The 24,412-nt window shown below is 38.3% G+C and overlaps 1 protein-coding gene across 3 annotated transcripts in view; it reads right to left on the minus strand.

Annotated features, from left to right (window-relative positions):
- Positions 1 to 24,412, minus strand: part of CBFA2T2 (CBFA2/RUNX1 partner transcriptional co-repressor 2) — a 188,824-nt gene that overhangs the window by 60,286 nt on the left and 104,126 nt on the right. The window lies entirely within an intron of this gene.

Here is a 24,412-nt window from a genome sequence, read left to right on the forward strand (position 1 = left end):
ACTACGATATACAAAAGAGAGAACTAATAAGAACTTACTGTATAGCACAGGGAACTCTACTCAGTACTCTGTAATGACCTATATGGGAACAGAATCTAAAAAAGAGTAGATATATGTATATGTATAACTGATTCACTTTGCCATACAGCAGAAACTAACACAACATTGTAAATCAACTATACTCCAATAAAAACTAATAAAAAAACCAACAAATGCATGATAGTCCATTGTGGGGATGTACCACAGTTCATTTAAACAATTCTCTACTGATGAATTGGATTGTTTCCAATTATTTGTGGCTGAATTTTGAGGTGCTCTAGATCCCATGCTACTGACTGACCTGTGCCAGACTTTGGCAAAGAGATAAAGAAGACAGGGCCCTGAGTTACAGGAAAGAGAGATACATTTAAATGTGTACAAAATACTAAGAAAATAAAGAAGTAGAAGCATGACTTACTCATGAAGGCCAGGGATGTCTCTACAGACCATTAAGTAGTTTACTGGAAATGCTACACGGGCTTTCCAGGCAGCACATAATGACAAAAAGCATGAAGGATATACTCTGAATGGTGCCCCTAAAGTTGGGATCAGAACCAAGGGAAAAATCAGGAAAAAGATTTTCTTGACCACAATTTCTCTTTAACCACTGCCAAGAATAGGTAAATGTTCTAAATGTGTAACTGTCATATAAGAAGCATTTCCAAAATTGACTATTTTAATCTGTTAAAGATAGTGGAAAGAACATCAAAATTACTGTTGCACTTATAGGCTTATAAGGCTGGTTAAACTGATTATGGACATAGGACATGCTTAAGGATGAGCATTTCCCATCCTTGTAGCTCGGCCACAAACCTGACAACGCATCCAACTTTCTAACAACATCCAGGCTTCATATGCAGAGATGGCCAGGAATAATTGTTTACAATGACAGATAATTTATTATTCAACAAAAACTGAGGCAAAAGGACTCAAGAAATTAACAGAAAATATTTCACAAGGGACCTTGAAGACAGAGCCAAACTAAAACAAAAATAATGCTTTACCATATACTGCAATAGGGATTGAAAAACAAATTTTTCCATTCCACGTTCATAAATACATTGGAAAATTTTTTTAAAATATACAACAGGTTCTTATTAGTCATCAATTTTATACACATCAGTGTATACATGTCAATCCCAATCGCCCAATTCATCACACCACCACCACCACCCCACCGTGGCTTTCCCTGTTTGGTGTCCATACGTTTGTTCTCTACATCTGTGTCTCAATTTCTACCCTGCAAACCGGTTCATCTGTACCATTTTTCTAGGTTCCACATACATGCGTTAATATACGATATTTGTTTTTCTCTTTGTTTTTTTTTTTATGTCTGAAACATTTGTATTAATATATTTCCATACATATTTCCATACAAATACAAATATAAGATTTTTAGAAATTTCATATGTCTGAAACATTTATATTAACATATTTCCATACATATTTCCATACAAATACAAATATAAGATTTTTAGAAATTTCATGTAATGTCTGAAACATTTATATTAACATATTTCCATACAAATAACCCAATGAAAGTTTAGTATTAGTTGTTTTGTTTGTTTTTTTATACTGCAGGTTCTTATTAGGCATCAATTTTATACACATCAGTGTATACATGTCAATCCCAATCGCCCAATTCAGCACACCACCATCCCCACCCCACCGCAGTTTTCCCCCCTTGGTGTCCATATGTCCATTCTCTACATCTGTGTCTCAACTTCTGCCCTGCAAACTGGCTCATCTGTACCATTTTTCTAGGTTCCACATACATGCATTAATATACGATATTTGTTTTTCTCTTTCTGACTTACTTCACTCTGTATGACAGTCTCTAGATCCATCCACTTCTCAACAGATGACTCAATTTCGTTCCTTTTTATGGCTGAGTAATATTCCATTGTATATATGTACCACATCTTCTTTATCCATTCGTCTGTTGATGGGCATTTAGGTTGCTTCCATGACCTGGCTATTGTAAATAGTGTTGCAATGAACATTGGGGTGCATGTGTCTTTTTGAATTATGGTTTTCTCTGGGTATATGCCCAGTACTGGGACTGCTGGGTCATATGGTAATTCTATTTTTAGTTTTTTAAGGAACCTCCATACTGTACTCCATAGTGGCTGTATCAATTTACATTCCCACCAACAGTGCAAGAGGGTTCCCTTTTCTCCACAGTCTCTCCAGCATTTGTTGTTTGTAGATTTTCTGATGATGCCCATTCTAACTGGTGTGAGGTGATACCTCATTGTAGTTTTGATTTGCATTTCTCTAATAGTTAGTGATGGTGAGCAGCTTTTCATGTGCTTCTTGGCCATCTGTATGTCTTCTTTGGAGAAATGTCTATTTAGGTCTTCTGCCCATTTTTGGATTGGTTTGTTTGTTTTTTTTAATATTGAGCTGCATGAGCTGTTTATATATTTTGGAGATTAATCCTTTGTCCGTTGATTCGTTTGCAAATATTTTCTCCCATTCTGAGGGATGTCTTTTCGTCTTCTTTATGGTTTCCTTTGCTGTGCAAAAGCTTTGAAGTTTCATTAGGTCCCATTTGTTTATTTTTGTTTTTATTTCCATTACTCTAGGAGGTGGATCAAAAAAGATCTTGCTGTGATTTATGTCAAAGAGTGTTCTTCCTATGTTTTCCTCTAAGAGTTTTATAGTGTCCGGTCTTACATTTAGGTCTCTAATCCATTTTGAGTTTATTTTTGTGTATGGTGTTAGGGAGTGTTCTAATTTCATTCTTTTACATGTAGCTGTCCAGTTCTCCCACCACCACTTATTGAAGAGACTGTCTTTTCTCCATTGTATATCCTTACCTCCTTTGTCATAGATTAGTTGACCATAGGTCCGTGGGTTTATCTCTGGGCTTTCTATCTTGTTCCATTGATCTATGTTTCTGTTTCTGTGCTAGTACCATATTGTCTTGATTACTGTATCTTTGTAGTATAGTCTGAAGTCAGGGAGTCTGATTCCTCCAGCTCCGTTTTCTTCCCTGAAGACTGCTTTGGCTATTCGGGGTCTTTTGTGTCTCCATACAAAATTTTTTTTTTTTAATAAATTTATTTATTTATTTATTTTTGGCTGCGTTGCGTCTTTGTTGCTGCGTGCGGGCTTTCTCTAGTTGCAGCAAGCGGGGGCTACTCTTCGTTTTGGTGTGTGGGCTCCTCACTGTGGTGGCTTCTCTTATTGCAGAGCACGAGCTCTAGGCGCGCGAGATTCAGTAGTTGTGGCTCATAGGCTTTCTTAGAGCACAGGCTCAGTAATTGTGGCGCACGAGCTTAGTAGCTCTGCGGCATGTGGGATCTTCCCAGACAAGGCTCGAACCCATGTCCCTTGCATTGGCAGGCGGATTCTTAACCACTGCGCCACCAGGAGTCCTCCATACAAATTTTAAGAGTTTTTGTTCTAGTTCCATAAAAATTGCCATTGGTAGTTTGATAGGGATTGCACTGACTCTGTAGATTGCTTTGGGTAGTATAGTCATTTTCACAGTATTGATACTTCCAATCCAAGAACATGGTATATCTCTCCATCTGTTGGTATCATCTTTAATTTCTTTCATCAATGTCCTACAGTTTTCTGCATACAGGTCTTTTGTCTCCCTAGGTAGGTTTATTCCTAGGTATTTTATTCTTTTTGTTGCAGTGGTAAATGGGAGTGTTTCCATAATTTCTCTTTCAGATTTTTCATCATTAGTGTATAGGAATGCAAGAGATCTCTGTGCATTAATTTTGTATCCTGCAACTTCACGAAATTCATTGATTAGCTCTAATAGTTTTCTGGTGGCATCCTTAAGATTCTCTATGTATAGTATCATGTCATCTGCAAACAGTGACAGTTTTACTTCTTCTTTTCCAATTTGTATTCCTTTTATTTCTTTTTCTTCTCTGATTGCCATGGCTAGGACTTCCAAAACTATGTTGAATAATAGTGGTGAGAGTGGACATCGTCGTCTTGTTCCTGATCTTAGAGGAAACGCTTTCAGTTTTTCACCATTGAGAATGATGTTTGCTATGGGTTTCTTGTATATGGCCTTTATTATGTTGAAGTAGGTTCCCTCTTTGCCTACTTTCTGGAGCGTTTTTATCATAAATGGTGATGAACTTTGTCAAAAGCTTCTTCTGCATCTACTGAGGTGATCATATGGTTTTTATTCTTCAATTTGTTAATATGGCGGATCACATTGATTGATTTGCGTATATTGAAGAATCCTTGCATCCCTGGGATAAATCCCACTTGATCGTGGTGTATGATCCTTTTAATGTGTTGTTGGATTCTGTTTGCTAGTCTTTTGTTGAGGATTTTTGCATCTATATTCATCAGTGATATTGGTCTGTAATTTTCTTTTTTTGTAGTATCTTTGTCTGGTTTTGGTATCAGGGTGATGCTGGCCTCATAGAATGAGTTTGGGAGTGTTCCCTCCTCTGCAATTTTATGGAAGAATTTGAGAAGGATGGGTGTTAGCTCTTCTCTAAATGTTTGATAGAATTGACCTGTGAAGCCATCTGGTCCTGGACTTTTGTTTGTTGGAAGATTTTTTTTTTTTTTTTAAATACTCTTTGTGGAGTACTTTATTCTTTTTTTTTTTTTTTTAGAAATTCACGTTCTTTTATTTATTTATTTATTTATTTATGACTGCGTTGAGTCTTCGTTTCTGTGCGAGGGCTTTCTCTAGTTGCGGCAAGTGGGGACCACTCTTCATCGCGGTGCGCGGGCCTCTCACCATCGCGGCCTCTCTTGTTGCGGAGCACAGGCTCCAGACGCGCAGGCTCAGTAATTGTGGCTCACGGGCCCAGTTGCTCCACGGCATGTGGGATCTTCCCAGACCAGGGCTCGAACCCGTGTCCCCTGCATTGGCAGGCGGATTCTCAACCACTGCGCCACCAGGGAAGCCCTGTTGGAAGATTTTTAATCACAGTTTCAATTTCATTACTTGTGATTGGTCTGTTCATATTTTCTATTTCTTCCTGGTTCAGTCTTGGAAGGTTATACCTTTCTAAGAATTTGTCCATTTCTTCCAGGTTGTCCATTTTATTGGCATAGAGTTGCTTGTAGTAGTCCCTTAGGATGCTTTGTATTTCTGTGGTGTCTGTTGTAACTTCTCCTTTTTCATTTCTTATTTTATTGATTTGAGTCCTCTTCCTCTTTTTCTTGATGAGTCAGGCTAATGGTTTATCAATTTTGTTTATCTTCTCCAAGAACCAGCTTTTAGTTTTATTGATCTTTGCTATTGTTTTCTTTGTTTCTATTTCATTTATTTCTGCTCTGATCTTTATGATTTCTTTCCTTCTGCTAACTTTGGGTTTTGTTTGTTCTTCTTTCTCTAGTTCCTTTAGGTGTAAGGTTAGATTTTTACTTGAGATTTTTCTTGTTTCTTGAGGTAGGCTTGTATAGCTATAAACTTCCCTCTTAGAACTGCTTTTGCTGCATCCCATAGGTTTTGGATCATCGTGTTTTCAGTGTCATTTGTCTCTAGGTATTTTTTGATTTCCTCTTTGATTTCTTCAGTGATTTCTTGGGTATTTAGTAACGTATTGTTTAGCCTCCATGTGTTTGTGTTTTTTACGGTTTTTTCCCTGTAATTCATTTCTAATCTCATAGCGTTGTGGTCAGAAAAGATGCTGGATATGATTTCAATTTTCTTAAATTTACTGAGGCTTGATTTGTGACCCAAGATGTGATCTATCCTGGAGAACGTTCCGTGTGCACTTGAAAAGAAAGTGTAATCTGCTGTTTTTGGATGGAATGTCCTATAAATATCAATTAAATCTATCTGGTCTATTGTGTCATTTAAAGCTTCTGTTTCCTTATTTATTTTCATTTTGGATGATCTGTCCGTTGGTGTAAGTGAAGTGTTAAAGTCCCCCACTATTATTGTGTTACTGTCGATTTCCTCTTTTATAGCTGTTAGCGGTTGCCTTATGTATTGAGGCGCTCCTATGTTGGGTGCATATATATTTATAATTGTTATATCTTCTTCTTGGATTGATCCCTTGATCATTATGTAGTGTCCTTCTTTGTCTCTTGTAACATTCTTTATTTTAAAGTCTATTTTATCTGATATGAGTATTGCTACTCCAGCTTTCTTTTGATTTCCATTTGCATGGAATATCTTTTTTACAGCCCCTCACTGTCAGTCTGTGTGTGTCCCTAGGTCTGAAGTGGGTCTCTTATAGACAGCATATATATGGGTCTTGTTTTTGTATCCATTCAGCAAACCTGTGTCTTTTGGTTGGAGCATTTAATCCATTCACGTTTAAGGTAATTATCCATATGTATGTTCCTATGACCATTTTCTTAATTGTTTTGGGGTTTTTTTTTTTAACTTTGGGTTTATTTATTTATTTATTTATTTATTTTTATGGCTGTGCTGGGTCTTTGTTTCTGTGCGAGGGCTTTCTCTAGTTGCGGCAAGTGGGGGCCCCTCTTCATCGCGGTGTGCCGGCCTCTCATTATCGCGGCCTCTCTTGTTGCGGAGCACAGGCTCCAGACGCGCAGGCTTAGTAATTGTGGCTCACGGGCCTAGTTGCTCCACGGCATGTGGGATCTTCCCAGACCAGGGCTCAAACCCGTGTCCCCTGCATTGGCAGGCAGATTCTCAACCACTGCGCCACCAGGGAAGCCCCTGGGTTTGTTTTTGTAGGTCCTTTTCTTCTCTTGTGTTTCCCACTTAGAGAAGTTCCTTTAGCATTTGTTGTAGAGCTGGTTTGGTGGTGCTGAATTCTCATAGCTTTTGCTTGTCTGTAAAGCTTTTGATTTCTCCATCGAATCTGAATGAGATCCTTGCTGGGTAGAGTAATCTTAGTTGTAGGTTCTTCCCGTTCATCACTTTAAGTATATCATGCCACTCCCTTCTGGCTTGTAGAGTTTCTGCTGAGAAATCAGCTGTTACCCTTATGCGAGTTCCCTTGTATGTTATTTGTCATTTTTCCCTTGCTACTTTCAATAATTTTTCTTTGTCTTTAATTTTTGCCAATTTGATTACTATGTGTCTCGGCATGTTTCTCCTTGCATTTATCCTGTATGGGATGCTCTGCCCTTCCTGGACTTGGGTGGCTATTTCCTTTCCCATGTTAGGGAAGTTTTCGACTATAATCTCTTCAAATATTTTCTCTGGTCCTTCCTCTCTCTCTTCTCCTTCTGGCACCCCTATAATGTGAATGTTGTTGCATTTAATGTTGTCCCAGAGGTCTCTTAGGCTGTCTTCGTTTCTTTTCATTCTTTTTTCTTTAGTCTGTTCCACAGCAGTGAATTCCACCATTCTGTCTTCCAGATCACTTATCCGTTCTTCTGCCTCAGTTATTCTGCTATTGATTTCTTCTAGTGTAGTTTTCATTTCAGTTATTGTATTGTTCATCTCTGTTTGTGTGTTCTTTAATTCTTCTAGGTCTTTGTTAAACATTTCTTGCATCTTCTCGATCTTTGCCTCCATTCTTTTTTCCGAGGTCCTGGATCATCTTTACTATCATTATTCTGAATTCTTTTTCTGGAACGTTGCCCATCTCCACTTCGTTTAGTTGTTTTTCTGGGGTTTTATCTTGTTCCTTCATCTGGTACGTAGCCCTCTGCCTTTTCATCTTGTCTGTGTTTCTGTGAATGTGGTTTTTGTTCCACAGGCTGCAGGATTGTAGTTCTTCTTGCTTCTGCTGTCTGCCCTCTGGTGGATGAGGCTATCTAAGAGGCTTGATGGGAGGGACAGCTGGTGGGTAGAGCTGACTGTTGCTCTGGTGGGCAGAGCTCAGTAAAACTTTAATCTGCTTGACTGCTGATGGGTGGGGTTGCTTACCTCCCTGTTGGCTGTTTGGCCTGAGGCAACCCAACACTGGAGCCTACCTGGGCTCTTTGTTGGGGCTAATGGCAGACTCTGGGAGGGCTCATGCCAAGGAGTACTTCCCAGAACTTCTGCTGCCAGTGTCCTTGTCCCCACGGTGAGCCACAGCCACCCCCCCGCCTCTGCAGGAGACCCTCCAACACTAGCAGGTAGGTCTGGTTCAGTCTCCCCTGGGGTTACTGCTCCTTCCCCTGGGTCCCGATGCGCACACTACTTTGTGTGTGCCCTCCAAGAGTGGAGTCTCTGTTTCCCCCAGTCCTGTTGAAGTTCTGCAATCAAATCTCACTAGCCTTCAAAGTCTGATTCTCTAGGAATTCCTCCTTCCGTTGCCTGACGTGGGGCTCAGAACCTTCACTCCGGTGGGTGGACTTCCGTGGTATAAGTGTTCTCCGGTCTGTGAGTCACCCACCCAGCAGTTATGGGATTTGATTTTACTGTGATTGCGCCCCTCCTACCGTCTCATTGTGGATTCTCCTTTGTCTTTGGACGTGATGTATCTTTTTTGGTGAGTTCCAGTGTCTTCCTGTCGATGATTGTCCAGCAGCTAGTTGTGATTCTGGTGTTCTCACAGGAGGGAGTGAGAGCACGTCCTTCTACTCCGCCATCTTGGTTCAGGCCGCTACATTGGAAAATTAATTTATCTAATACATTCCTACAGCTCAGGGATCAGCAAACTTTTTCTACAAAGGGCAAGATAGTAAATATTTTTGGCATTTTGGGCCATATGGTCTCTGTCACAAGTATTCGACTCTGCTGTGGTGGTACAGTAGGCAATACACAAAGAACTGGGCTGTGTTCCAATAAAACTTTATTTGCAAAACCAGGCAGTGGGCCATCGTTTCCCAACTCTGCTATGATTGATTAAAAAACTGTAAAAATTCAACCATCTAATTCTTAGTTTACTTTTTTTTCTATGCCTATAAAACATTTTTTTTAACCCACATCCACTGAAGTGGTTCGTCTGAATAAAGTTTTCGTTTTCTTAAGACTGTATATAAAGAGACTTCTACTTATTGACCTTGAAAGACGATAACATATGAAAATTACCTTAAAACAGAAAAAAATTATTTAAAGACAGAACACTAACAACACGAAGTCAGAGCTAAGGAGTTGCAAATAGGAGGCTAGTTACCTGATGTTCTTCCAAAAATCAGACAGACCTAAAAGGAGAACCTCAAAGATGACCAGCATACCTGTGAAGGATCACTGGCTTCATGATTATGCTTATCTCCTCCTCAGTCATCTCTCTTTCCTGTATCTTCTACCGGTGCCATCTGACACCAGACACAGAGATAACCCAGAATATATAAGTAACTCTAACAACTTGATAATAACAAACAACCCAATTTTAAGAATGCACAGAAAGATTTAAAGGGACAATTCCCAAATGATATACAAATGACTGATAAGGACATAAAAAGATGCTCAACATGCTAGTCATCAAAGAAACACAAATTGTAACACAACAACAAAAAGGAACACAATACCAGGTCTTCCCTGGTGGTCCAGCGGGTAAGACTCTGAGCTCCCAGTGCAGGGGGCCCGGGTTCTATCCCGGATCGGAACTAGATCCCACATGCATGCCGCAACTAAGAGTTCGCATGCCACAACTAAGAAGCCCGCATGCTGCAACTAAAAGATCCCACATGCCGCAACTAAGACCCAGCACCGCCAAAATAAATAAATAAAAATTAATCTTTAAAACAAACAAAAAAAAAGGACACACTACCATCCAACAACATGGATAATACCAGAAGCATTAGGCTAACTGAAAGATGCCAGGCACACAACAAAACTACATACTGTATTATCCTATTTACCTGAAACTTTAGACAAGACAAAATTAGTGACAAAAAGCAGATCAGTCCCTGGTACTGATGGGAAGAAACTGACTACAAAGGGGCACATTAGGGGGCACGATAAATCTTTTTATGGTGATGGAAATATTCCATATCTTGATTATAATGGTGCTAACACAACTACATACAATAGCTAAAACTTAAACTGTATATATTACATGTGTGAATTTTATTATATATAAATTATATCACAATAAAGCTGAGAAAATTAGCAAACCAAATCCAGCAATGTATTTTTTTAAAAAAAATCACAATCAAGCTGAGTTTATTTAAGAATGTAAGGATAATATAATATTAGAAAATCCAATTATTCACCACATTAACAGAGTTTTTAAAAACACCTTAAAAAGAATGAAATAATGCCATTTACAGTGACATGGATGGATCTGGAGACTGTCATACTAAGTTAAGTAAGCCAGACAGAGAAAGACAAATATCATATGATATTGTTTATATGTGGAATCTAAAAAAATGGTACAAATGATCTTATTTACAAAACAGAAATACAGTCACAGATGTAGAAAACAAACTTAAGGTTATGGGGTGGGGGAGGGATAAATTGGGAGACTGCGATGGATGTATACACACTACTATATATAAAACAGATAAATAATAAGAACCTACTGTATAGCACAGGGAACTCTACTCAATACTCTGTAGTTACCTATATGGGAAAAGAATCTAAAAAAGAGTGGATATATATGTATAACAGATTTACTTTGCTGTACAGCAGAAACTAATATAATATTGTAAATCAACTATACTCAAATAAAAATTAATTTTTAAAAATCCTCCCCCCCAAAAACCCACCTTAAAATCACCTCTATAATTACAGAAAAGCATTCACTAAAACCCAATTCCACTCATGAGCGTGAATAAAACTAGAAATAGAAGATCAATTCCTTAACTTGATAAAGGGTCTCCTCTAAAAACCCATATACTTATTGGTGAAATATTGTAAGCAATGCCTTTCAACTCCAAAAGATAAAGATGTCTAGTATCAATGCTTCTATTCAATATTTACTCAAGAGTCAAGCCATAGCAGCAGGACAGTTAACCAACCGTAATGGGTACAAGGATTGGAAAGAAAGAAATAAAATTATCCTTTTGTACACACAAGATGACTTTCTATATAGAACCAAGAGACTCTACCATCCAATAGTAGAATTAACATGCAGGTTCAGCAAGGTTGCTAGATAAAAGTCCAATATTTTAAAAATTAATTACATTCCTATACACCAGCAAATAAACAGTAATGTCAAAAAGATACGAATATACAACAAAAAGTATAAACCACCTAGGAATAAACCTAACACAAGATATATAAAACCTTTACAAAGAACATAAGTAGACTGAAAGACATAAAAGGAGACAAATAATTGGAAAGATCTATCGTGCTTATGGATGGGAAGACTTACTATCACTAATATTTTCTCTTCATTTTAATGTATAAATTCAATACAATTCTTATTACATGCCAGCAAGACTTTTGGTGTAACCTGATGAGCAATTACTAAAATTTACATATAAGAGAAACATGTTAAATGTCCAGCAATAGAGAATAGATGACTGCGGCTAATTCAGAAATGAAACAGTCAATAGTGTTAAAATAAGAGAACCAGAGCTCTATGTATCGAAAAGATAAATCCCAAAACAATGTAAAAATATCTGGTAAAAAGAGTATGTTGCAGGAAAAATATGGATAGTATGATACTTCCATAAAAACCATTTTTAAATTTATATATGATAAGGGATTGATTTACATATGATACATTTACATACATATATGTAGTAAAATATTTTGCAAAAGCAAGGGAATAATAAACATCAAATTCAGGATACTGACTAATGCAAAGGGAAGGAAAGGAATGGAATCAGGCAGAGTCACAAATTGTAGTTCTAACATTTCACTTCGTTAAGAGATCTGAAGCAAATTATAAGACAAAACATTAAAATTTGACAAAGCTAAGGGTGGGTACATGAGTGTTTGTTATAGTGTGCTTTTTTCTTACTTTGCAAACTTGAAATATTTCCTAAGAAAAGAAAGATCACTAGCTGCGATGGGGAAAATGGTGAGATCATAATGCAGGAAGAGACTACCTACAAGGTTATTATAGTGGGAGATGATTGTGGCCTTAGATAGGAGTAGCAATAGGAATGGAAAAATAGGGATAAATTTCAAAAATAATTACAGTTACAATAAATAGGACTTGTTGACTGATTAGACAAATATCATAGGATAGCACTTATATGTGGAATCTAAAATATGACACAAATGAACTTATTTATGAAACAGAAACAGACTCACAGACATAGAGAACAGACTTGTGGTTGCCAAGGGGGAAGGGATGAGGGGGAGGGATGGATTGGGAGTTTGGGATTAGCAGGTGCAAACTATTATATAGAGAACGGATAAACAACAAGGTCCTACTGTACAGCACAGGGAACTATATTCAGTATCCTATAATAAACCATAATGGAAAAGAATATGAAAAAATATATATGTATAACTGAATCACTTTGCTGTACACCAGAAACTAACACATTGTAATTCAACTATACTTCAATAAAAAATAAATTTAAAAAAGGATAGTGACGGGACTTCCCTGGTGGTCCACTGGTTAAGAATCCGCCTTCCAATGCAGGGGACGCGGGTTCGATCCCTGGTCGGGGAACTATGATCCCACACGCTGCGGGGCAACTAAGGCCACGTGCCACAACTAGAGAGAAACCTGCACGCCGCAACGAAGAGCCAGCGTGCCGCTACTAAGACCTGAGGCAGCCAAATAAATAAATATTTAAACAAACAAAGCCTAACAACTGAGCTCAATACATATTTCTTTAAAAAAAAAAAGATAGTGACTATTTATACACTAAATATTTGTTCATACTTTGATAGTTTATTCAGATCCTCTTCTTCAAGCTACTAATCAGTTTCTTTGGATTAGTCATAAAGTCAAAGATTTATAACATGTTTACAAGCTCCTCACTCTCACTATTTCCCACGTTCTGCAATTTGTCCATACTGTTTCACAGAACATTCTGCTTTACATTTCTCTGCTGATGTTTTCAGCTCCCAGTTCTGGAGAGCTAGGCTCAGTTACCCATGTCCACCTTCTATCTATCAAAGCCTTTTTAGGACAATACCATTCACAGGGAAAATATGAGCAAGACAACAAAGGAGGACAGAAAAAAGAACATGGCAAGAAAGGTGTTACTTTCCTACACTGGAATATGAAAAAGAGTATAGCTGATTTTTATGGACCTGCTCTTTTTGGTATACTAGTTTGGCTGTTGTAACGAAGTATCATAGACTAGGTGGCTTAAATAACAGAGATTTATTTTCTCACAATTCTGGAAGCTAGAAGTCTGAGGTGTTGTCAGGGTTGGTTTCTTCTGGAGCCTTTCTTGTTGACTTGTAAGTAGCTTTCTTCTCCCTGTGTCTTCACATGGTCTTCCCCTCTGAAGATACCTGTGTCCAAATTCCCTTTGTATAAGAACATCAGTCATATTGGATTAGGGCCAACCCTAGTGACCTCAGTTGAACTTACCTCCTTACCTTTAAGGATTACCTCCTTAAAGACCCTACCTCCGAATTCATTCACATTCTGAAGTACTGAGGGTTAGGACTTCAACATATACATTTTTAGGGGACATAATTCTGCCCTATAATAGTGAAGATGGGAAGGGATGAAAAACATACTTAGGTTAAGGAGGTTGAGCAGCTTTTCCTGAACCGAATTTTAGTATTCTCTCATTCATTCATTTGAAAATAGTTGAATATCTACAAGGTATCCTACTGCTGAGGATAGAGCTCAAGGAGTAATTCTGAGGTTTTTAGCCTGAGCAACTGCAAGGATGGCGTTGCTATTTACTGAGATGGGGGAAAATGTGAAAGATGGGGGGTGGGGGGTATAGTTTGAGATCAGGACAAAGTTTGAAATGCCTAGTAGATATTCAAATGGGGATGCTACATAGGCAGCTGGATATAAAAGTCTGAAGATGAGGCCTGTGGCGGGAAAGTTGTCAATTGATGATACATAGATGCTATTTAAAGCTTGAAACTGGATATATTAGAGGAAGTGAGTATAGAGTAGAGGTTCAAGGACTGATCTTTAAGTACTCTAATTTGGGGGATCACACAAGATAAGAAGAAACTAAAAAAGGAGACTGGGGCTTCCCTGGTGGCGCAGTGGTTGAGAATCTGCCTGCCAACGCAGGGGACACGGGTTCGAGCCCTCGTCTGGGAAGATGCCACATGCCATGGAGCAACTAGGCCCGTGAGCCACAACTACTGAGCCTGCGCGTCTGGAGCCTGTGCTCCGCTACGAGAGGCCGCGACAGTGAGAGGCCCGCACACCGCGATGAAGGGTGGCCCCCGCTCACCACAACTAGAGAAAGCCCTCGCACAGAAACGAAGACCAAACACAGCAAAAATTAATTAATTAATTAATTAATTAAAAAAAAATAAATTTATAAAAAAGGAGACTGAAAACGAGCAGCACTATGTCAAGTCATTACAATATGCAGTACACCTTAAACTTATACAGAGCTGTATGTTGACTATATTTCAATAAAAATGAAAGGAGGGACTTCCCTGGTGGTGCAGTGGTTAAGAATCTGCCTGCCAATGCAGGGACACGGGTTCGAGTCCTGGACCAGGAAGATCCCACATGCCACGGAGCAACTAAGCCCGTGCCCCACAACTACTGAGCGTGCACTCTAGAGCCCATGAGCCACAACTACTGAGCCTGAGAGCCACAACTACTGAAGCCCATGCGCCTAGAGCCCATGCTCCGCAACAAGAGAAGCCACTGCGATGAGAAGCCCGCGCACCACAACGAAGAATAGTCCCGCTCGCCGCAACTAGAGAAAGCCTGCGTGCAACAATGAAGACCCAACACAGCTAAAAATAAATAAATAAATAAATAAATAATTTTTAAAAAAGAGAAGAAAATAAAGAAAAAAAGAAAGAAAATGAGCAGCCAGGGAAATTGGAAAAAAACAGAAGCCAAGTAAAGAGTATAATCTTCCAAACTGTAGGCATTGTGAATTTCAAAATTAAATATACAATTATTCATATAGGAATACATTCTAGCTGTTTAGGTTATTATAGAGATTAGACCTATGATTAAGAAAATACCTCTCAATAAACAAGTGGAACCTTATCAAACTTACAAGCTTTTCCACAGCAAAAGAAACCATAAACAAAACAAAAAGACAACCTACAGAATGGGAGAAAATATTTGCAAATGATGCAACCGACAAGGGATTAATTTCCAAAATAGACAAACAGCTCATACAACTTGACAACAAAAAAAACAAACAACCCAACCGAAAAATGGGCAGAAGACCTAAAGAGACATTCTCCAAAGAAGAAATACAGATGGCCAATAGGTATATGAGAAGATGCTCAACATTGCTAATTATTAGAGAAATGCAAATCAAAACTACGATGAGGTATCACCTCACACCAGTCAGAATGGCCATCATTAAGAAGTCTACAAATAACAGATGCTGGAGAGGGTGTGGAGAAAAGGGAACCCTCCTACACTGTTGGTGGGAATGTAAATTGGTGCAGCCACTGTGGAGAACAGTATGGAGGTTCCTCAGAAAACTAAAAATAGAATTACCAAATGATCCAGCAATCCCACTCCTGGGCATATATCCAGACAAAACTATAATTCAAAAAGATACATGCACCCCTATGCCCACAGCAGCACTATTCACAATAGCCAAGACATGGAAACAACCTTAATGTCCACTGACAGATGAATGGATAAAGAAGATGTGGTACATATATACAATGGAATACTACTCAGCCATAAAAAAAGAACCAAATAATGCCATTTGCTGCAACATGGATGCAACTAGAGATTATCATACTAAGTGAAGTAAGTCAGAAAGAGAAAGACAAATACCATATGATATCACTTACATGTGGAATCTGAAATATGACACAAATGAACCTATCTATGAAACAGAATCAGGGACATAGAGAATAGACTGGTGGTTGCCAAGGGGGAAGGGGTTGGGAGAGGGCTGGATTGGGAATTTGAGATTAGCAGATGCAAACTGGTATAGAATGGATAAACAATAAGGTCTTACTGTATAGCACAGGAAACTACAGTCAATATCCTGTGATAAACCATAATGGAAAAGAAAAAGAATGTATATATATATATGTATAACTGAGTCACTTTGCTGTACAGCAGTAATTACCACAACACTGTAATTCAACTATACTTCAATAACAAAATAAATTTAAAAAAAGAAAATACCTTGCAAAACCAAGTATTTTAAAACTTTGGCTTTGTCAAAGCATCAACAAGCAAGAATATAATTACAAAGAAGGTTAGAACAAATATATTATTTGTGGCAAAGGATACAAAAGCATTTAAGAGGCTGCACACAACTCTCCCTCCAGAACTTAATTGGGACAAGTCAAGCACAATGGCTAAAGGCTTTAGGACAGATAAAACAGTTAATATATAATCTTGCTTCCTCTCCCAATTTAAGACTATCTCTTAGTTGAAACAGAATATATAGTAAAGATGAAAAGGCTAGTTTGTAGCAAAAGATAAGAAGAAAAGGGCAGTTTGACAAACAGACCAAATTCCAAACCAGCTGGAAATTTAAGTCCTTAAAGAGTAGAAGGCAGGCTATTGTAGAAGAAAGAAGTAGGCATGAAACTAGATGATTTGACTTTGAATCTTGATTGTTCTGCCAATTTATCAGCTTTGGGACCTTGAACAAGTCACTCCAGAGTCCTGCTTTCCTCATCTGTAACATGGGAGGAAGGGAGGTGTTGAAAGGCCAATAAAGTAACAACTAAGAAAGTGCTCTGTTACACTATTCAAGTATCAGATATTATTAGACAGCTATCTATCAGGAGTGTATTAACAATCATTATACCACTATATGTTGAAAGTAACTAAAGGGTCTCTTCCAATGCTAATGATTTTAGTATTTAAAGATATGTTGTAATTGCCTGCCAACTTCAAAACTGTGTTGATAACCTTAATGCAAGTTAAAAGCAGCAGCAACACAGCTGACTTGATAATGTAAATAGGGAAAAGTGAAAAATGGATTGTTTCTTCCCAGATCCAACAAATGTTTATTTGGAATAATATAGTTATCTATTCTAACTGCACACCATCTGTTTCAAGTCTCCACCAAGTTAATATTTCTCACATGAACAGAATAACTTAAAATTACATTTGATTAGCATCTTGCCTTGAGGTGAATGTTACCCCTACTACAATCTAAATCTCAACCTCTTAACATTGTGTGGCAATTACTGCCCTGGCCAAACACATGCAGCCAAACTCAGGTTAACTCGGAGAACTGAGACTGTCAGAGAACAAGCCAACTCCAGTCTTCTCAGTCACATAAAATCCTTCTTACATGTTTTTTTCTGGAGACAGGGAGAAATAATGAATTTCTCACGCAGCTAATTAATGGCTTTCCCAAGATTCAAACCCAGGTGTCTCTGGTTCCACCTGCTGATGCATCTGTGCTACAATTTCTCTGGGACACAGAATGTTCTAAAACAATATACCAGTAAATCCTGACAGGTCAACTCTAAAATATATCACAATATATTACTTATCCCATCTCCACTGTTCTACTTTAGCTCAAGCCACGTCATCTCTCACCTCTACTACTGCAACTGTCTCCTAACTATTCTTTTTCCTTCTGCTTTTGTCCCTTCCAATCCATTCTCCATGTAACAGCCAAAGTGCTGATTTTTTTAGATCTTGTCACAGATCTATTTAAACTCTTCTAATGGCTTCCCACTGTTCTTACAATAAAATACAAACTCTACCTTGGCTTAGACGCAATGATCTACCCCGAAGTTCTCAAAGTGTGTTCTGGAAACCCTTGGAGGTTCTAAAGGGTCAAAGCCATTATCATCATTATCATCATCATTATCATCACCACAGGTTATCTGCCTTCTTTATTCTTACTCCTTTATGAGTACACAGTGGCTTTTTCCAGTAACTACTTGATGAATGATACTATAAGAGACTTGATGCAGAAGCAGACATGAGAATCCAGTTATCTTCCATTAAGCTGGTCATTAAAGAGGCTTGCAAAACTATTGAACAGAGCCACTTTTCTATTGCTTTGAAAGGTATTTTTCATAAAAATCTTGTTTATATTAACATGTAATGGGATTATTTTAAGGGAATATTTTAAAAATCTATTCTAATTTCTGATGGGAGTGTGTATCTTCCATAAAAAAAAAATGTTCTGGGGGAGATTAACCAAGATGGCGGAGTAGAAGGACGTGCTCTCACTCCCTCTTGCGAGAGCACCAGAATCACCACTGGCTGCTGGACAATCATTGACAGGAAGACCCTGGACTTCACCAAGGAGGATACCCCACGTCCAAGGACAGAGGAGAAGCCACAGTGAGACGGTAGGAGGGGCGCAATCAGAGTAAAATCAAATCCCATAACTGCTGGGTGGGTGACTCACAGACTGGCGAACACTTATACCACAGAATTCCACCCACTGGAGTGAAGGTTCTGAGCCCCACGTCAGGCTTCCCAACCTGGGGGTCTGGCAACGGGAGGAGGAATTCCTAGAGAATCAGACTTTGAAGCCTAGTGGGAATTGATTGCAGGACTTTGACAGGACTGGGGGAAACAGAGACCCCACTCTTGGAGGGCACACACAAAGTAATGTGTGCATCGGGACCCAGGGGAAGGAGCAGTGACCCTGGGGGAGACTGAACCAGACCTACCTGCTGGTGTTGGGGGGTCTCCTGCAGAGGCGAGTAGTGGCTCTGTTTCACCGTGGGGATAAGGACACTGGCAGCAGAGGTTCTGGGAAGTTCTCCTTGGCGTGAGCCCTCCCAGAGTCTGCCATTAACCCCACCAAAGAGCACCGGTAGGCTCCAGTGTTGGGTTGCCTCAGGCAAAACAACCAACAGGGAGGGAACCCAGCCCCACCCATCAACAGTCAAGTGGATTAAGGTTTTACTGAGCTCTGACCGCCACAGCAACAGGGAGGGAACCCAGCCCCACCCATCAACAGTCAAGTGGATTAAGGTTTTACTGAGCTCTGACCACCACAGCAACAGTCAGCTCTACCCACCACCAGAGCCTCCCATCAAGCCTCTTAGATAGCCTCAACCACCAGAGGGCAGACAACAGAAGCAAGAAAAACTACGATCCTGCAGCCTGTGGACCAAAAACCACAGTTACAGAAAGATAGAGAAGATGAAAAGGCAGAGGGCTATGTACCAGATGAAGGAACAAGAAAAAACCCCAGAAAAACAACTAAATGAAGTGGAGATAGGCAACCTTCCAGAAAAAGAATTCAGAATAATGATAGTGAAGATGATCCAGGACCTCGGAATAAGAATGGAGGCAAAGATTGAGAAGATGCAAGAAATGATTAACAAAGACCTAGAAGAATTAAAGAACAAACAAACAGAGATCACCAATACAATAACTGAAATGAAAACTACACTAGAAGGAATCAATAGCAGAATAACTGAGGCAGAAGAACGGATAAGTGACCTGGAAGACAGAATGGTGGAATTCACTGCTGCAGAACAGACTAAAGAAAAAAGAATGAAAAGAAATGAAGACAGCCTAAGAGACCTCTGGGACAACATTAAACGCAACAACATTCGCATTATAGGGGTCCCAGAAGGAGAAGAGAGAGAGAAAGGACCAGAGAAAATATTTGAAGAGATTATAGTCGAAAACTTCCCTAACATGGGAAAGGAAATAGCCACCCAAGTCCAGGAAGCGCAGAGAGTCCCATACAGAATAAACCCAAGGAGAAACATGCCGAGACACATAGTAATCAAAGTGGCAAAAATTAAAGACAAAGAAAAATTATTGAAAGCAGCAAGGGAAAAACGACAAATAACATACAAGGGAACTCCCATAAGGTTAACAGCTGATTTCTCAGCAGAAACTCTGCAAGCCAGAAGGGAGTGGCATGATATACTTAAAGTGATGAAAGGGAAGAACCTACAACCAAGATTACTCTACCCGGCAAGGATCTCATTTAGATTTGATGGAGAAATCAAAAGCTTTGCAGACAAGCAAAAGCTAAGAGAATTCAGCACCACCAAACCAGCTCTACAACAAATGCTAAAGGAACTTCTCTAAGTGGGAAACACAAGAGAAGAAAAGGACCTACAAAAACAAACCCAAAACAATTAAGAAAATGGTCATAGGAACATACATATCGATAATTACCTTAAACGTGAATGGATTAAATGCCCCAACCAAAAGACATAGACTGGCTGAATGGATACAAAAACAAGACCCATATATATGCTGTCTACAAGAGACCCACTTTAGACCTAGGGACACATACAGACTGAAAGTGAGGGGATGGAAAAAGATATTCCATGCAAATGGAAATCAAAAGAAAGCTGGAGTAGCTATACTCATATCAGATAAAATAGACTTTAAAATAAAGAATGTTACAAGAGACAAGGAAGGACACTACATAATGATCCAGGGATCAATCCAAGAAGAAGATATAACAATTATAAATATATATGCACCCAACATAGGAGCACCTCAATACATAAGGCAACTGCTAACAGCTATAAAAGAGGAAATCGACAGTAACACAATAATAGTGGGGGACTTTAACACCTCACTTACACCAATGGACAGATCATCCAAAATGAAAATAAACAAGGAAACAGAAGCTTTAAATGACACAATAGACCAGATAGATTTAATTGACATATATAGGACATTCCATCCAAAAACAGCAGATTACACGTTCTTCTCAACTGCGCACGGAACATTCTCCAGGATAGATCACATCTTGGGTCACAAATCAAGCCTCAGTAAATTTAAGAAAATTGAAATCATATCAAGCATCTTTTCTGACCACAACGCTATGAGATTAGAAATGAATTACAGGGAAAAAAACGTAAAAAGGACAAACACATGGAGGCTAAACAATACGTTACTAAATAACCAAGAGATCACTGAAGAAATCAAAGAGGAAATCAAAAAATACCTAGAGACAAATGACAATGAAAACACGACGACCCAAAACCTATGGGATGCAGCAAAAGCGGTTCTAAGAGGGAAGTTTATAGCTATACAAGCCTACCTCAAGAAACAAGAAAAATCTCAAGTAAACAATCTAACCTTACACCTAAAGAAACTAGAGAAAGAAGAACAAACAAAACCCAAAGTTAGCAGAAGGAAAGAAATCATAAAGATCAGAGCAGAAATAAATGAAATAGAAACAAAGAAAACAATAGCAAAGATCAATAAAACTAAAAGTTGGTTCTTTGAGAAGATAAACAAAATTGATAAGCCATTAGCCAGACTCATCAAGAAAAAGAGGGAGAGGACTCAAATCAATAAAATCAGAAATGAAAAAGGAGAAGTTACAACAGACACCGCAGAAATACAAAGCATCCTAAGAGACTACTACAAGCAACTTTATGCCAATAAAATGGACAACCTGGAAGAAATGGACAAATTCTTAGAAAGGTATAACCTTCCCAGACTGAATCAGGAAGAAACAGAAAATATGAACAGACCAATCACAAGTAATGAAATTGAAACTGTGATTAAAAATCTTCCAAGAAACAAAAGTCCAGGACCAGATGGCTTCACAGGTGAATTCTATCAAACATTTAGAGAAGAGCTAACACCCATCCTTCTCAAACTCTTCCAAAAAATTGCAGAGGAAGGAACACTCCCAAACTCATTCTATGAGGCCACCATCACCCTGATACCAAAACCAGACAAAGACACTACAAAAAAAGAAAATTACAGACCAATATCACTGATGAATATAGATGCAAAAATCCTCAACAAAATACTAGCAAACAGAATCCAGCAACACATTAAAAGGATCATACACCACGATCAAGTGGGATTTATCCCAGGGATGCAAGGATTCTTCAATATACGCAAATCAATCAATGTGATACACCATATTAACAAATTGAAGAATAAAAACCATATGATCATCTCAATAGATGCAGAAAAAGCTTTTGACAAAATTCAACACCCATTTCTGATAAAAACTCTCCAGAAAGTGGGCATAGAGGGAACCTACCTCAACATAATAAAGGCCATATATGACAAACCCACAGCAAACATCATTCTCAATGGTGAAAAACTGAAAGCATTTCCTCTAAGATCAGGAACGAGACAAGGATGTCCACTCTCACCACTATTATTCAACATAGTTCTGGAAGTCCTAGCCACGGCAATCAGAGAAGAAAAAGAAATAAAAGGAATACAAATTGGAAAAGAAGAAGTAAAACTGTCACTGTTTGCAGATGACATGATACTATACATAGAGAATCCTAAAACTGCCACCAGAAAACTGCTAGAGCTAATTAATGAATATGGTAAAGTTGCAGGATACAAAATTAATGCACAGAAATCTCTTGCATTCCTATACACTAATGATGAAAAATCTGAAAGAGAAATTATGGAAACACTCCCATTTACCATTGCAACAAAAAGAATAAAATACCTAGGAATAAACCTACCTAGGGAGACGAAAGACCTGTATGCAGAAAACTATAAGACACTGATGAAAGAAATTAAAGATGATACCAACAGATGGAGAGATATACCATGTTCTTGGATTGGAAGAATCAACATTGTGAAAATGAGTATACTACCCAAAGCAATCTACAGATTCAATGCAATCCCTATCAAATTACCAATGGCATTTTTTACGGAGCTAGAACAAATCATCTTAAAATTTGTATGGAGACACAAAAGACCCCGAATAGCCAAAGCAGTCTTGAGGGAAAAAAATGGAGCTGGAGGAATCAGACTCCCTGACTTCAGACTATACTACAAAGCTACAGTAATCAAGACAGTATGGTACTGGCACAAAAACAGAAACATAGATCAATGGAACAAGATAGAAAGCCCAGAGATTAACCCACGCACCTATGGTCAACTAATCTATGACAAAGGAGGCAAAGATATACAATGGAGAAAAGACAGTCTCTTCAATAAGTGGTGCTGGGAAAACTGGACAGCTACATGTAAAAGAATGAAATTAGAATACTCCCTAACACCATACACAAAAATAAACTCAAAATGGATTAGAGACCTAAATATAAGACTGGACACTATAAAACTCTTAGAGGAAAACATAGGAAGAACACTCTTTGACATAAATCACAGCAAGATCTTTTTTGATCCACCTCCTAGAGTAATGGAAATAAAAACAAAAATAAACAAATGGGACCTAATGAAACTTCAAAGCTTTTGCACAGTAAAGGAAACCATAAACAAGACGAAAAGACAACCCTCAGAATGGGAGAAAATATTTGCAAATGAATCAACGGACAAAGGATTAATCTCCAAAATATATAAACAGCTCATTCAGCTCAATATCAAAGAAACAAACACCCCAATCCAAAAATGGGCAGAAGACCTAAATAGACATTTCTCCAAAGAAGACATACAGACGGCCACGAAGCACATGAAAAGATGCTCAACATCACTAATTATTAGAGAAATGCAAATCAAAACTACAATGAGGTATCACCTCACTCCTGTTAGAATGGGCATCATCAGAAAATCTACAAACAACAAATGCTGGAGAGGGTGTGGAGAAAAGGGAACCCTCTTGCACTGTTGGTGGGAATGTAAATTGATACAGCCACTATGGAGAACAATATGGAGGTTCCTTAAAAAACTAAAAATAGAATTACCATATGACCCAGCAATCCCACTACTGGGCATATACCCAGAGAAAACCGTAATTCAAAAAGACACATGCACCCGAATGTTCATTGCAGCACTATTTACAATAGCCAGGTCATGGAAGCAACCTACATGCCCATCAACAGACGAATGGATAAAGAAGATGTGGTACATATATACAATGGAATATTACTCAGCCATAAAAAGGAACGAAATTGAGTCATTTGTTGAGACATGGATGGATCTAGAGACTGTCATACAGAGTGAAGTAAGTCAGAAAGAGAAAAACAAATATCGTATATTAATGCATGTATGTGGAACCTAGAAAAATGGTACAGATGAGCCAGTTTGCAGGGCAGAGGTTGAGACACAAATGTAGAGAATGGTCATATGGACACCAAGGGGGGAAAACTGCGGTGAGGTGGGGATGGTGGTGTGCTGAATTGGGCAATTGGGATTGACATGTATACACTGATGTGTATAAAACTGATGCCTAATAAGAACCTGCAGTATAAAAAAACAAACAAAACAACTAATACTAAACTTTCATTGGGTTATTTGTATGGAAATATGTTAATATAAATGTTTCAGACATTACATGAAATTTCTAAAAATCTTATATTTGTATTTGTATGGAAATATGTATGGAAATATGTTAATATAAATGTTTCAGACATTAAAAAAAAAAAAAAAAAAAGGGGGTATTATTAACAAAGAAAAGACTGCAACTATCACTTGTATAGGTATACATTGTTTTAGATTTCCGACCTAATGTAACAAGAAAAATAAAATTGAAAACAGTCAAAAATTAAAAAAAAAAAAAAATGTTCTTTGGGGATCCTTAACAATTTTTAGAGTGGAAAGAGATCCTGAAACCAAAGAATTTGAGAACTGCTGAGCTACCCCATGCCTATCTGTCCAATCTCATGTCCTCCTGTCCTGCCCTTGCTATGCATTAGCTATGATGATCTTCTTTCTACTTCTCAAGT

Source organism: Balaenoptera musculus, chromosome 15, assembly GCF_009873245.2.
Source record: "Balaenoptera musculus isolate JJ_BM4_2016_0621 chromosome 15, mBalMus1.pri.v3, whole genome shotgun sequence".
In the NCBI taxonomy this organism is placed as follows: domain Eukaryota; kingdom Metazoa; phylum Chordata; class Mammalia; order Artiodactyla; family Balaenopteridae; genus Balaenoptera; species Balaenoptera musculus.